The sequence below is a fragment of the Aulostomus chinensis genome, chromosome 2 (genome assembly GCF_037954235.1).
Source record: "Aulostomus chinensis isolate RoL2024-O1b breed Wild chromosome 2, RoL_Achi_v1.0, whole genome shotgun sequence".
NCBI classification, from domain to species: domain Eukaryota; kingdom Metazoa; phylum Chordata; class Actinopteri; order Syngnathiformes; family Aulostomidae; genus Aulostomus; species Aulostomus chinensis.
In genome coordinates this window covers 33,328,124-33,343,778 of record NC_141321.1, presented here as the reverse complement: position 1 = coordinate 33,343,778, position 15,655 = coordinate 33,328,124, and the positions used below count along the sequence as shown (strand labels likewise).

General features: G+C 42.9%; 1 long non-coding RNA gene across 7 annotated transcripts in view; it reads left to right on the top strand.

Moving 5' to 3' along the window:
- Positions 1-15,655, top strand: part of LOC147269768 (uncharacterized) — a 48,555-nt gene that overhangs the window by 10,558 nt on the left and 22,342 nt on the right. For 3 of the 7 annotated variants that reach the window (XR_015110768.1, XR_015110769.1, XR_015110766.1), the window contains 3 exons: positions 6,619-6,688; positions 6,962-7,131; positions 12,456-12,569. This is a non-coding gene — a long non-coding RNA (uncharacterized LOC147269768). Of the gene's footprint in view, positions 1-1,978; positions 2,116-3,246; positions 3,405-6,618; positions 6,689-6,961; positions 7,132-12,455; positions 12,570-15,655 lie in introns of those variants that run through there. The other 4 variants (XR_015110771.1, XR_015110770.1, XR_015110772.1 and 1 more) reach the window with 3 other exon arrangements.

Sequence of the window (15,655 nt, the reverse complement as noted above, 5' to 3'; positions counted from 1 at the left end):
AGTTATACCGGACGATCTTATGTGAAAACAAGGTGGTGTTGTATGCTTATGATATGCTTCTTTTTTTCTTTTTTTCTAACTGAGAATCTGAACTGAGTGGCATTTTCTGAAAACCCAAATATGTCTCTGCTCTGTATCTCCCCTCGGTGGTATAGCAGAGATGAGATGTGGCAGAGAGGTGACAGCTACAGAGACGTCCGTGGTGGCAGCAGACAGAAGAATGCGTGCTGGGTGACATTTAAACAAGACGCCTCTATAAGAACATCTTTGCCGCCCTGGTGACTTGTTGTGACTTGGAATGTGTTTGCATCAGTATTTAAGTTGTGTTTTGTTATTTCATTGGCCTCAGGAATGCAGACGGATAGTACCACTAACTTACATCCTGGGGATGATTGTGTGCGCGCGCACACAAACACACACACGCATTCGCACACTCTAGGCTGCTTGGCAGATTTATTGGGCTATTTACCGTGCCAGTCGGCCGTTTGTCTGGTCCTCATCTATTCTCGTCATGCAGCTGTGTAGGTGTGGATTAGACCTCTTCCAGGATGTTGTGTGCTGCGAGTACATCTCACTTAATGGGAGTAGATGCCATTTAAATTTTATGTGGCTCTACTGGGACGGAAGTATCAAAAGCAGAAGGTGGTGATCTGTATGGGGCAAATGTGGCACTTGTTTAGGCAGCCCAGAGACAATTGATGGATACAGTTCTTGTTTTGCTGTGAATGACGTATTGGGCCATGCAGCTCGACACTGACTGGGACAGTCGGACACATCAGATGGTTCTGACACCTGAATCGAGTGCCTTGTGCTGGACAGACATCATTTGTGCAAAGTGCAACACAAGTTGTGATGATGCTCATGTTGATGGTTGCGCTGCATTTATTGTACGTGGTATTGTTGGATTACCTGCTTTCCTGAAATCTGTTGTCTGATTCGACCTTATTGTGCACTCTGTGTCTGGGCCATGACCTCAGCTTCCTGGTGTTCGGTTTCTCCGTCTATTAAGAGCTCGCCAAGGTTGTTATTTGGGCTGTGAGGCTTTCAGGTGTTGCAGGCACAACAGAATCAACAAGAGGGGGAACCTCAATAGGAGACTATTTGTTTCAGACCCTGCCCACACACCCCCTTGATACTGCTGATGAGGTTTCTGGTTCCAGAACAACAACATTAAATACACAATGAAAAGGCTACGGAAGAATGTCAAGTATGAGTCTTAAGGATGTAAATAAGTGAGATCTTAACCACAAGCAGACAAGTGGTGGTGGTGGTGGTGGTGGTGGTGGGGGGTTACAGAAAAACAAGCTCGCCCCTCATTACAATGAAGGCTGCATCCCCCAGGACATGGGATATGGTGTCACACAATAGCTGCTGACTGTGGGACTGAGTATGTGTACTTCAGACCAGATAGTTGGGGACAAAAGCTGTGTCTCCACTTGTAAATTTCCAGGAAATGAATATAAGTTGATGTAAAAAGCCCAAAACTCCCCGATAAGTCAGCCTATTTGTGCATGCGCATCAGGTTGTCCTCATGTTAAGGATATAAAACTGTTTACACAGTCCCATTGTGGGAACTCTCCTATGTTTTTGAGACAGAAAGCAAATTCCCATAAAGCAATTCATTGTATTTCAAGGTGAAGACGCCTTGTAAGCCTAGGTTATGTTAGGGGACTACAAATACCAGTAGGTGTTTAGCTAGTTATCGTGTGCTGCAGGGATTATGTAGTTTTGTAGGCCGACCCATGGGGATTGTTGCTCTGGGTTTTATATTATTGCTGAAAATAATCTCTGACAAACAAAACCTTACGAGAATTATACACATTGTTTATTATCATCTTAACAAATGATCCCCACTTAAATTATTTCACAGCCCAGTCTTTGTGTCTCAAAGATTGAGAAATCACGAGAGATTGATAGATGAACGTTAATGTGGTGTGTGTGTGTGTGTGTGTGTGTGTGTTGCAACCTGCAGATGTGTGATGATGACAGATGCAGAACTGTGTGAACCAGAACTACGACGCTGAGGCTCAGACTTCATTGTGAAACAAGAAGCCTGACACTGGAAAGAGCTTCTGGATGAATAATGCTGTCTGATATTCCCTGCGTCTGTGGAAGGTGACTCTGGAAGACATTTCATGAGCTTGTCCCTCTGTCACTGAGCGGCGGTCCGTCCGCTCTCATGGCGGTTTAGGCCTCAGGTTCGCTGTTTGTGTGCGTCTCACACCGGTAGCTTTTACTCACAGTTTCAATTAAGATTCAGAAAACTTTTGTAGTCTGTCGTGACAGAAAATCTTCTTGAACTTGGCTTCACATGCAAAAGACGATACGCTGATTAGAGCAATTGCACAACACAGATTCTGAGAGCACACGCAGTAAACTGTTTCAGGGGAAATTTTGGAGGGAGACTCCAATGTAAGGGTCTGTATCATGTGAACAAGAATATGAATATTCTTAAGGAAATTGTGTAAACACCCGAATCTAAAAATATCTTATTAGAATAAGGTCAGTAGTCAGATTAGCGCTGCACCACATCGTCACTGACGAGAGTAACTAGCGATCCTCTAGTGAGGGGATCGCACCAGCTGCAATGCCAGAACATGTGCTGATGATCTGAGCCAGATTTGGGATTCGTTGTTCGTTCTTGCCAACATAGGCAAGTCTTATATTTACTGTTTCGGTCACTAGTAACTGCTTTTAGTTTCTGTCTTAAATTTGTTCACCAGCTGTTTGCTAACCGTCTCTGTCTGGGCAGGAAGTAAACGGTGTTAAACTGGTAAAAGAACAAGCCAAAGGGCTACACAGTGGGACACTGTTCTATGGAAATAATTCGTTTGTCACAATGATTTACACCTTTGACAGTGCACGTAGTCATTTAAACTTCTTCAATAAATGGAAATAATGTAAGTGATGATTATTGTCCCCACATTAGCTTAAATGTTATAGTTTAAGGCAAGAAGCTTGAAGGTGTTACACCTAGAAAACCAGTTTAAGATGAAGAGCAGAGACACGTCGGGCTGATATTTATCATTTTTATCAGCAAAGCATGTTTCAATGTTCTAGAAACAACATTTAATTTGAGCGAACAGTGAACCGAGCCAGTTGGATGTGCTCTCAAATTTCAACGCTGCTGCCTGTTTTAGGCAGACAAGGCAGCCAATTGTTTTCATTAGCTTCATGCACCAGTCTTCTGTCTTTAGGTTATTTGATGGAGAGGCTTGTGGCAATATTTTATTTTTCATTCAACAGGATATTTAATAAAGCTCTCTGAATCAGATCGCTGGCGGCTGCTGTAACCAGACGCTCCACAGGCTGCAACAGGAAGTGAAGCCACATCACCAGCGAGGACCATGTGATTAGAAGATGTGTGGTCAGAGATGCCCAGCTGCTGACCACCTTGCTCTGTGGTATAAACCCATCTGGTCACTTTTTAAAACCCACTGAGCCTCATAAGACAGCGTCTGAGAATACCACCTCATGACCACACACACGCCTGCATCGCTCGCTCTCTTCTATTCTCTCCCTCTCGTCCACTCCTCCTCACCCTGCTTGACGTCTCTGAAGCTCTTTTCTTTTTCTGTCTTTGTATTGTGACAAAGGCACAAAAGCAGATCAGCAGACAAAGACGTTGGTTTCTGGAATTCTGGAAATTGATTGTGTCCTAATGTGGCCATGAATTATTTTATCAAGGTCCCCACCCATGGTAATGGAGTTTAAACAGGCTGCCTTTTGTTATCTGCCCCTCAAAGACGCATGTCCTATTCTTCAAGAAACAAGTGTGTCTGGATTTTGTTCACGGGTCTGTGGACGTTCTACCTTGAAGTACAGACATCTTTCAGAGTTTCTCCAGACTTGCACGCTTGTCATAAGTTGCTGAGCAGGCATTTCTGAGTGGTTTCATCAGTAAATGTTCTTATAGGACTCGCTAATCTCTGATTATTGGAGTTATTAAGGTATAAGAAGATAAATGACTGTCTGCTGCGCTGTTAGCAGAGGTGAAAGGTCGAGAGTCAGCGAGTGGCTGTGATGAGTTTATCTCTGAAGCGTTTGACTGACCCAACGGTCTGATGGATTCATCTTCATTACACTCACTGGCACAGGTCAGCGAGCTTGTGACCGACGGGTCGCCAGTTCGATCCCCAGAAGTAGCAAGATGATTGTGAGAAGGGAAAGTGAAGAGGCAGCACATGTCGCACCTTCATTACCACCACGCTGTACGTTGGGCCAACGTCCCAACCTAATCCCATGAACATGGGCATTATATTTAGCGACGCCGTGGGTATGTCATACCGTGATTACACCAGAGGAGGAGATGGATAAGTGTGTGGAAATATGAACCTGATTATTGAACTTCCCCAAATAAATTAAGGTTAAAAAAGGTCATGCAGAACAAAGCCAATCTGAAAGGAATATGCTAAAATGATGTGCCAAGCTGCCAGCGGCCAAACAGAACAGGGACACTGGTCAACTGATCTTACTCCTACTGCTGTCAGCGTTCTTTCCTTTGTGAGGTTTTTTTTATGAGTGGAGAGGTTACAACCATGGGGGGACGGCCCGATCGCTGATAAATCGAATGATTCAGTCTTGGTTGCGAGCCATTTGGCTACGATTCCTGGTAAACGTTGTCACGACAGCAGATGTGTTTATGACATTGTGGTCAGGTTGGATTGTTTTCCAGTATTTGACATCATTAAGGTGTGAAAAATGGTGGGCAGGGTCACGGCTTGCATTGTTGAATATTTTCCTGTCTCACCACAGCCCATCCTCAAGACATGACACACTGTTACACACCACACACTTCTTTCAGCTCCTTCAGGTGACACACAGTGACTGTCTTATCCATTTGTAGAAGTTTAACTTGTTCTGAAATCAATTATGGATCTATAGATTCTACTACACTCACCGGTTCTATGTGTCTGAACCTGAGCCTCCCCAAACAGCTTTTACTTTCTCTCATAATAGCACACACTCACCCTCCAGTAGCAGAAGCTATGTAGTTGGAAGAGGAAGGACGTGATGTCACCTGTCCACCCCTCGCCCCGCTGCTCCACACCCCTACACTTCCACTGCCTCTGTCAGTCTCCACACCAAAATGTCAACTATCACGTCACGGAAAAACACTTACAATATGTCCTCCACCTTCAACGTCAATTTAAAAGTTTATAGAGATGAAAAAAAAGATGTGGTGGGTGGCAGCAACAGCTGTATTTAAGAAATGAAGCTGCGATGAATTAGAAATGGGATATTTATTTTGCATTCTGATATCAATGCAAATATTAGTTTTATGTTATCAGTCCTCTGAATGTGTGCTATTAGCTGTCACCACCACTGGAATGTTTCAGATGGGGCGAACGGCACCTTCCAGCTTGCTTGATGGTGTATGTCATCGATTGCTAAAGACTGTAAAAGGCAACCTGTGATATGAGATTTTGGTCCACGTGAATATTTTTTGTCTCTGATAACCATCCACTCAGTTCATGAGCACTCTGCCCTCCTGAACAGGAGCGATCCATCTTGAAACAAAATGCTGATCGCCGATGTCACAGTTGCAGTCTGGTGAGGTTCAGGGACAAAAATCACTTGGTCAGGGAAACATCGTGGGTTCAGTTAGTAATGCTCATGTCACAAATATGTCATGTTGGAGAATGGGCAAGGATGGAGTGGCGCAGGAATGAGTCCTAAGACCTGGAATTAAGTTGGCTCTGTTTCACGTCTGATCCCCCTCTTGAAAAGGTTTTTGTTTTTGTTTTCTAAATATGAATTGAATGTCTCAGCAAACCTAGCTACTCCCCGTGTGGTTTGAAGATGGGCTTCATCTGACCTTGTGGCCATCACAGATCTAGATTTAACTGATTCAGGGTCTGCCAACACAAGTGTTTCTGTATCGGTTTGCACTGGATGAGAATGAGGACTGACCCAAAGCAGAGGAAGGCCAAAAGGTCGTGGCTGAAACATGTTTGTTGATGGGGAGTATCAGACTGAACTACAACCATTTGTCATTTCGTTCAAGACTTTGACTCGCACTTGGAAAACCACTGATCTGGAACTGCAGTGGTCCGGTAATGAGCCTGTTTTCCCCCTCCGCCATTTTTCCTTTTCTTCTGTCTTCTCCTCTATCAAACCTCCTTCTCTCCCTGAGGCTCTTCTTACTCTCCAATCCATCATGGTTTTGCTCTTTGCCCTTTTGCTTGTCAGAGAGGAACGAGTGGTCTTAGCAGTCACTGGACATTCAGTTCTTGATAAAGTAAATGCAAATTTTAAAAGATCTAAAAGTTCATTAGCAATGACAGCATCAAACCCACAGTAACAAACAAAGGCAAGTCATACTGGTTGGTGTATCTCCTCATGTGCCAGATTTAATAGTTTTGGTAACCCATAAATTAATCAATGAGGCTATTGATTTATAGGACCAGAGAAGCTGGAATTCAATACACGCTGCATCCAGAGGATATTTGTTGCAGTGAAACAAAGTTGTGCTGTTTTATTGATAGAACTACCCTCTCTTCCAAAGAGTCAATGAGGGCAAAAACCCTCCCTGGATTCCTGTCAACTGTTTGTTTCTTTCCACTTACATTTTCTCTTTGTTCAATCTGGTTTTTGCTGTTTTCTTGGTCTTTTCAGTGAGAGAGTGCTCCACTTGTCGGTCCTTCACCACCCCACTGAAAGCAAGAAAGAGAACCACAAACATTTGGTGAGTGAAGCACATTGTACACGAGGTGCATACATTAAATTCATTATTCATGTTGATAATTATGGCCTCTCCCTGAAACTCGTGGTTGGAATCATTCAGTCGAGCTCAGACCCATCTTTTCAACACTTGAGATTTGAACGACCAACTCTGAGTCGGACAAAGCCCCTTTAACATTTTGGGGGGGGGGGGGGTTGTCATTTTTAGGGTTTTCTTACTCATGTCATATTACCATAGATGCATATATACATCAGTGTTAAATATATTGTTTTATAGAATATGTTGGCACATCACCGAGAGCATCACTGGTCCAACTAAATTGCACAGGATCAGGGAGGACCTACTGAAGGAGTTGCTAGAGGATGGATGAGGCGGAACGGAAGGGACATGGGTGGAGTTGGACGATGTTCTCAGACGTTGAATCCACTGATGCCTCTTATGACACGGTGAGGTCGACATTTACAAAAGTGAAATTTCTCAATGTTTGCTGAATGGATTTCCATGATATTTGGTTGAGACATTTGTTTCCTGTCAGGAGGAAAAGTGATGTCAGCCACATATTTGAAACTCGTGCATGCTGACCGCTACCAGCACAACTGTCCAAAATGTCCATTTTGCTATGATCCATGTCTTCTTCATCCAGCTGGATGCTCAGTAATTCCCAAACACTGAGCTGTAAAAACCGACCACTTCCAGTGTGGTGCTCGTACATCAGCTCCTTTTTATTGAGTTGCTTTTTAGCTCATATCACAGTGAATGAGAGAGTAAAAACTGAACGGTGCGTTTGAGAGTTTTTAAGTGGATGTTTGGGACATTTTGTCTGTTTTTTAATAGTTGTTCTCCATTAGTTTCAAGCTAAAAATATGTGGCTGGTGTTTCTGACTTCAGGAGGCACCAGAAAGTTGCATGTGGCAGAAAAACAACTGAGCGATAGAGAGATAGATAGAGGTGTGTATACATAATACATAATACATACATACATACATACATACATACATACATACATACATACATTCACCCCATGCCAAATAAAATCTTCCATATTTAGGGATCTAAATGTCGGCAGATCCAAGTTGCAGCGTACAAGTAAATCCTTTATTTATTCCTGATTAAATTGCTGGCCGTTCCAACACCTCTGAAGCTCGTGGCCCAACCCCCCAAACCCCCCCCCCCCCCCCCCCCCCCCCCGCTGCCTGCCGTCTGTTAGCTGAGTGAGAGTTAGCCTCTGAATCATAGCATTGATTCCCTCCAGAGGAAATGGTCACTGAATTAATCTGTAAGGTCAGTAACAGCGGTGTGGACTTCCATTCGTCACACACCTCCTGGGAATTGATCAATCAGCTTAGAAGTAGCACAAAATGGCTAATAGAGAGCTCAACTTTTCATGAACACACACAGTAACCAGAAGAATCAGATGACTATGTGAAAGACAATACACTTGTTTACTTGTTGACCTTTTCGTGAACTGCGGTTGGTCTACCGCCCACGGCGCAGTGTCCCCGTGCGTAGGCTGATTAGCTTGCTGCCGTAATTATCCGACGCATATGGAAATCCTCTGAAACACAAAAGAGTGGCTACAGTCGAGCTGGGTAGGCAGACTGGATCTGATGAAACCCTGTAATTTACATAAATGGGGACAAGAGACATGAAAGTACGAAATGTAAAAAGCCTCGTGTTTATTGTCTTTGCTTTGAGTGTGTGTGTGTGAGTAGGAGGCAGACAGTAACACACACCTACACTAGAGATGGATTGAGATGGATAAAGGATCAAAGAAAGAGAGTGGGGTGTATGAACCAGGCGGCACAGTAATAAGATGAACAGTTACGCCTCTGCAACTGTAAAACTTTTTAATCCTGCAGAGATAGTTGGAGCCTTTCAAAAGTTTAACTTTCAGAATGCAGATATTCAACCTGATATCAGCTCCTTGAACAACCTGCAGCTGGCACGCCAGGCTTGTACTTTTAACTTTGCTTCAGCTCATCCTGATATCATGTCTGGTTGTAATGGTCTCATTTGCAAGAACTTGCCAAATGTAGAGTGGTGCAGGAATGACCCCTAAAACCCAGATGTTAGCGTTGCTCAACATCTGGTTCCCTTGTCTAAAAAACGTTGGGTTTTTGTTTAAATACCTGAAGTAGCTTATGATATTTTTGTGCAACGGCATTTAACCTTTTGGTAAACCCCACAATCATGAATTTCATGATGTGTTGCTAACGCCAGTTGCTAACAAGCACCTAAACGTGGCTGCAGAGGTTGTCGAGGACATGAAATGTCATCAGGGTGAAAAGGGAAGAAGCGTGAAGGTTAGTGGGGATGTTGCTGTGCGTGGCCGTGGTGTTGTTCCGTCAGAGCTGAATGCTTTGTACTTGTATGGATGACATTTTTGCTTCAGAAATCATAAAAGTGGGCATCTTACAGAATAAAACATATGATTATCGTAAACATTTGGATCATTGCAGAAAATAAACTGTGGCAAACAGATTTCAGTGGCACAACTACTGGCTTTTGATTGAGGGAACCCATGGAGTTGCAGACTTGTGTGTCGGCCTCCAAAGATATGTCACTCCTGCAGTCGACTTTCACAAGATCATCTGAGGAACTATCCTGTCAGGCTGCAAGTGTGTTTCTACCTGAAGCCCAGCGGAGGTCTCTCAGCTCAGACTTTTGATTCTTGAAATACTCCCCATCACTTCTGAAGGTCTGCTCTTAAGGGTATGAGGAGTGAGAATTTAACACTTATTAAAGCAGGTGCAACCATCTTTAGGGTCATGCCCTTTTTGTGTGTGTATGTGTGTTCATGCTTTCATGTCTGAGGAAAGTCCTCAGTGTCATTGCCTCCGTCAACCCTGGCAACTGGTCTCCTTGACAACCCATTTCCTGGTTAGAGTGATTGGATGATGCAAGCCTACGATGTCTCCTCAGGGAGCTTCATGAGGGACAAAATTATTATTAATCGGCTACGCAAGGCTTTATGGAATAAATCCGGAATGAATTACCACACTCCCCATTCATTCTTAATAAAAATGATTCTATGTTATTAAAGCTGTCAATAGAAAAACTCTAAATTAACCTCATGTCAAGAATGTTACATATTTCAATTCAAACTGATGTTAGGAAATATGAGACTAAATGATTTGATCAGTTTTAGAGGTTGAAAGCTTCTTTAATTCCTGGAACACAGGACTCAGCTGAGGTGCCTCGCTGTCCTTCATGGGAGGGGCAAGGGGTTGATTGATCGGGTTAGTTTTTTGAAATGCATTAGTTTTAAATCAAACTGAATCAATCATACCAGCCCCAGACATGATATTCAGACTATGAAAGTATCTTTCATCATTGTGGACTGACGATATTTCAAATTAATGGGTTAAACTAAGATTGTGGAGTTCACACAAACCCACTTTTTTGTTTTGCCCAGTCGTCACGTGCTCATATCTCCTGCCTGAGCTCTTCATACTAAAGCTCACCTTTGAATCCCTGTATTTGTTCTCCTCTGAAAGCTGAATTCCTGAAAGGCAATCGAACAACATGAAAGTTGTTTCAGCTTCACCAACTTTTCTTCCCCCTCTTCTTCATCTTCAAGGCACAAAACATCAGTGGAGCTTTCAAATGAATCTTTATTGATGTTTATCAGCCAGAATGGTCAGGAGGTTCCCACCGCTGACCCGTCTTGTTCAACTTTTAAATCGTGAGCTTTGACTTTACATCGCAAACGATCTGCTCCTACAGAATGAGACAGAATTAAGTGTCATCTCTTAACACGAGTTGCAGCGAATGTCCAGCATGAAACACGGGGATTGGCCACCCGTCACTGCAGACTTCTTAGGCCGTAGTGACGGCAGTTGCATCGTAGTACGTAGATTGGGACCCAGATACTTCAAAAACAACAAATGACTATTTATTGAGCCGACGATGTCACAGTTAACTGATCCTCCTGCTCTAAATGAATGACTGGTTAGTGACTGTGCCTCTTAAGACTCTTCAATTAACAGACAAAACTAATGACAACGGACTGACAACCAAATTCCTCAAAGGAGCTGCTGATGAGAGTGAAGACAGCTGAAGTACTTGTTTTCAGTCTGTTTGCTTTGAGTCAATGAAAAGCAGCAACTGTGGCAGATTGATTTTTACCATTAAAGTGAACTGATGCCAGCATTGGCTGGAGTGAAAGTGCAGCAAGTGAATGTTGCATTTTGAATATCAGTTCTCGAGTTGGGATTTCGTGGTGTTTGAAGCTCATTTGTTTGTTTGTTTGTTTTATGTTGCACCATCCTGCCAATCAGCGCCACTTCCTCCTGTGACGAATATTTTCACCCCCCAATCACAGCTCTTTGTGGTGCAGCCCAGAGTTTTTTTGTTTTGTTTTTTGGCGTTCTGATCACAGCGTGTCACTCTGGGCTAAACTGACCATGACGACCACATAAAACCTATACATCCCCTCCCACGTGACCCCTGCTGTGTTTACTGTCTGCTACTGTGTTTGATTCCCAGGACCTAGAGACAGGAGATCCTGGGAAACAAACACACACACACACACACACACACACACACAGTGTAGTGAGGCTGGATGGACGACCGAAGGCTGAACCACTCTCAGCCAATCGATCCGTACCATGGTAATGAAAGTCTTTGTGCTCACCGGAAGAGTTCACACAACCTCCATGCACCAACATAAAGAAATACAGTTTTTTATTTTTTAAGTGTTACATTTTTTTATTGGAATCTGTTAACTTGACCAGTTTTACGGAAAGTCTGTTTGTCTCTTAATTATCAGTTACGATCTTGATCTACATTTATTCTCTTACTGTATACAACGCAAACATTTCTGCTGCCAAACTCTTTGGGGAAAAAAAAAAAAACTTGTCCAAGAACAAAACATGGCAGGTTAGATGAGATGAGCCGCGATTAATCCTCCTCTGGAAGTCGGGTGTGGTGACGGAACATTAAAATGATTGAGTAATGGCTTTGCAGCATCAATCTGTCCTCTCAAGAACCAGAGAACAGAACGCCGCTGTTGTGGACATTTAAAGGACTGAATCACCTGAGGACACAAGTGCCGCACCTGTGAATAAACTCATTCATTCAACTTATGGACCCAAATTACTCTCCTCCTCCCCCAGAAATCTAGAGGGAAAGCCTCCAAGTTTAGTAGAGCTGTGTATTTGTGATGCAATCTATGATACATTGCAAAACTCTGGGATTTAATGAACGTCTCCAAACAGAGCTGAAAATGCCTTTGCTGCATGCCACCTACAGAATGTTTTTTCTGGCTGTAGATCGTAATAAAATCGTATGGTGACACATTTATCGTGAGATGAATGTCATCACCAGGGCTTAGAACTCATATGCAGCATTGTACAATAGATAGAGGTGAATAATGGAAGGAGTAAAAGGCGAAAACTACGAGAGGAAGATGTCCAGTTCTTGAACAGCATTTAAAGTTTTAGAAGCTGTGAGCGCAAAGACACTTATTGTGTCCCATCTATCGCAGACTTGACACTGATTAACCAATCACAGTTGTTTTAAGAACTGAAGTATGTGCTGAGGTCACTACCTTCTGAGGTCAGGTGGTGTGTGTGTTTGCATGAACGCCAGCATGTGTCTTGCACATGAAGCCACAAGTTTGTAATGAGGTTCCGCTTTAACGAGGGATCGGTTTATCAGAAATGTAAAGGTTTGTCTTTGAAAGTCTAACAAACAGTAACATGAAATTGCACGGAGGAAAATGAGCCTTGTAAACCTCATTTAAGTCAAATGTTTCCCGTTGACTTAGATTTGAGACGCTTGACACAGCACTCAGCAGAACAGAGAAACTCTATCGCTGCCAGAAGAGCATGACGAGGGATGTCTGCACGTAGACAGAGTGTCACCTTGGACAATTTAAGAGGTACCCTTACTCAGCACACACACACAAGGACAGAGCAGACGCCACCAGTACATTAGTTTGTCTGTGACCAAGGCTGTCATTATTAGAATAGTTGATGCAGACCTTCATTTAAAACTGACTAATGGCTCACTGTCGCCTACACACACACACACAGATAATTATACATTCCACAGACCCATTGTCTCAGTATGCCAGTCTGTCTCCACGTGTCCAACTTTCTTTATGTACCACATGCCTCTATTTACAATAAATGACCTCTGGTATGTTGGATGTGTTCAAATATTCTCACCATTCACTGCATGAGCGTGGTGTGTTTGCTCTTGACGCTGTTATTTCGATGTCTAGTGAGAATCAGTGTTGGGGATTCATCGGTGAATTTGTCAGACCAACAGAAGTTCATAAGCATCCACAAACGTTTTTGAATGCCCACTTGGACTAAAGGATGAAGAGTTAAAGTTCCCTCTGCCGGTGTGTGACATCTGTAGAACGCCTTCAGGGAACTTCTAATTTTCCAGAAACATCCACTGGGATGACCTTCTTAAAAAAGTACTGGTCAAAGGTCAAGGTCGCTCTGACGCATCACAAATGAATATATTTCTAGTTTACTCATTAAATGATAAGAATAGGTTGTTTGTTTGTTTTTTTTAAATCAACCAAATCCTTAAATTTAAGTGAAATGAACTTGATAAAAGGAGAAGTCTTAACCAAAGGAGGCAGGTGTGAGAGGGCCCAGTCAGCCGTCCTCATCTGCTAGCAGGAGTATCACTCACCCCTCTCGCCACCGTCTTGTCATCAGGCAGCAATTTAAAGACAGACATGTCCTGCCCCACATGGACCAACGTATGATACACGATGGCCCAAATTCATTTTAAACACTCAACAAATGAAGTCATGAACGCTCACATGCACGTTTTGCTATATACTGTAGATACACATCAATTGCCCACCTCACTTCTCTCTATTTATGAGGGCTTGTCCTTTTTCCTGTCCGCTCCTGGATCATAACTCCTCCCTACCCCCCCCCCCCCCTCGCTGCCTGCAGAGCCTCCGCAAATGAGATAAGAGCACTAATGTGATTGGGAGAGAGAGAGAGAGAGAGAGACAGAGATAGAGAGACTTTCTAATTTAATAGAAACTCCATCAGGCTAATGGAACTGAGGACTGACCGCCCAGCTTCCCACACACACACACACACACACACACACACACTCTGATCTTCACCAAATTGTACCTTGTAAGCGTGGGAACCCATTAGCATTCACCACAATACGCTGGAGTTAAATGAACATGCAGAAAGAGAAGGGGACATGTGAGGTTGAATGAGAAGGATGAAGCCAATGAGTTGGATTGGCAGGGAGGAATCAAGAAGTGATTTTTTTTTTTTTTTAGAAGAAGAAGAAAAAAGAAAACACAACTCTAAAATTGGACGGCACAAAGCAAATACGGAGGCAGACAGAGCCTCCCAGGTCTCTGGTCCTGGCTGTGGGCGGGACAGTGAATGCTGGGAAGGTGGAGTCAGATTTGGGGGGAGATGACGGATGACAATCCACTCACAATCTGTCTGGAACAACAGTAATAAACGAGTGTGTACTCCTACTCTTCCTATCTCACACACAAACACGGCTGATTTTCATTCACGTATTGGCCTGTCAGCTGATTTATGTCCACTTACGCTCTCAAGTGCGGAAATTTGGACGAGTGACAAAAAGAACAAGCAGGACATGTCCTTGAGCAGCTCGCTTGTTACTCTTTGTCATCTCCTCTTCCTCTCAGTTGCAGCCTATCTTTTTCTCCACCAGACTTCCTCTTTTACAGTAATGCAGCTACATTTTGTTCAACACGTAACTGACAAAGATTCATCACATTTCCTCCGGTTTCTGACCCTGAGGAGGGACATTATCAGTTTGTACGTGGACCATGAAATGAAATGCAGAGCAAATTAGATTAGAATCTTGATGTTATGTGAAAGTTAAAAGCTTTAAAAATGAATTAAATTCATCTAATTTACGGGTCCCGTTTAAGCATTGATGAGAATTATTTCAGCCTGATCTCATCAAATGATAACAAGCCAAAAGTTCAGCTCATTTCATGTGTTATGACAACAGTTTTTTGGTTTCGGTGTGTCATTTAATCCGATTTAGTCCCTATTAATTTATTTTCTCCATCGAGGCAGATGCCCTCTAGTGGCATTATAGCAGGAGAAAGGTTGGAAATGTGATGACGTCTAAATCTTATAAATGTAATATCTTTCTGTATGACTTTGAGTCAGTTAACTCAACGTTTATTAATCCAATCATTTTTGAACCGTGTGTGTGCATAATCTGAACTACGTTGTGTTGTTAATTGTCCTGGCATATCAAATTAAATAAAATCATTTTGACTTCTGTGGACTGATCAGATAAAACTAAAATTTCACTCAAATGATGGACTTTCCTGTGGTGTTTATAGCGAAGTGACACCTGATTGTACGTTATTGGATCTAGCTGACATCCATTTTCCTAAGGTTAAAGGTCAAACTTTGACGTTACCAACCAGTTAACATTTTAACAGTGTTTTTGCATTCAAGTTCATCACTGTTTGGTCTCATAAGAGTTCTCATTAAAGAGAAAATTATTGTGAAATAGACTGATGAAATTTTAAATTAAATCCATTCTGCCTCTGTGCTGCAGCCCTTGATTAGCTTATTAGCTGTGCCAGGGGTCAAACTCGTCAACGTTTTGATTAGGGGGACACCCCCCCCCCCACACACACACACACACAAACACTTTGTTTTTGCTTCCTGTGCTTTAAGCAGCACTGGAGGCATCACAAGAATGAAAACACACATCACTGCCAGGCTGAGTGGTATAAATGATTAGAGAAGCACAACGTGTACCCGCATAAAATACAGAGACGGTCTGGTGCCTCATCTGGGCAGACGTGGGGACTCGGACGTCCTCAGCCCTCCTAAATAATACAATTAAACAGAATTAAGCAAGAAAGGAAGGATGACTCGTCTACAGAGCCTGACTACAGTCTCGCTTCTTAGACCAGTTTTAACTTGAGTAGCTGTTTGTTTGTTTTGGGCAGATCGTCCGAGTTAGTAG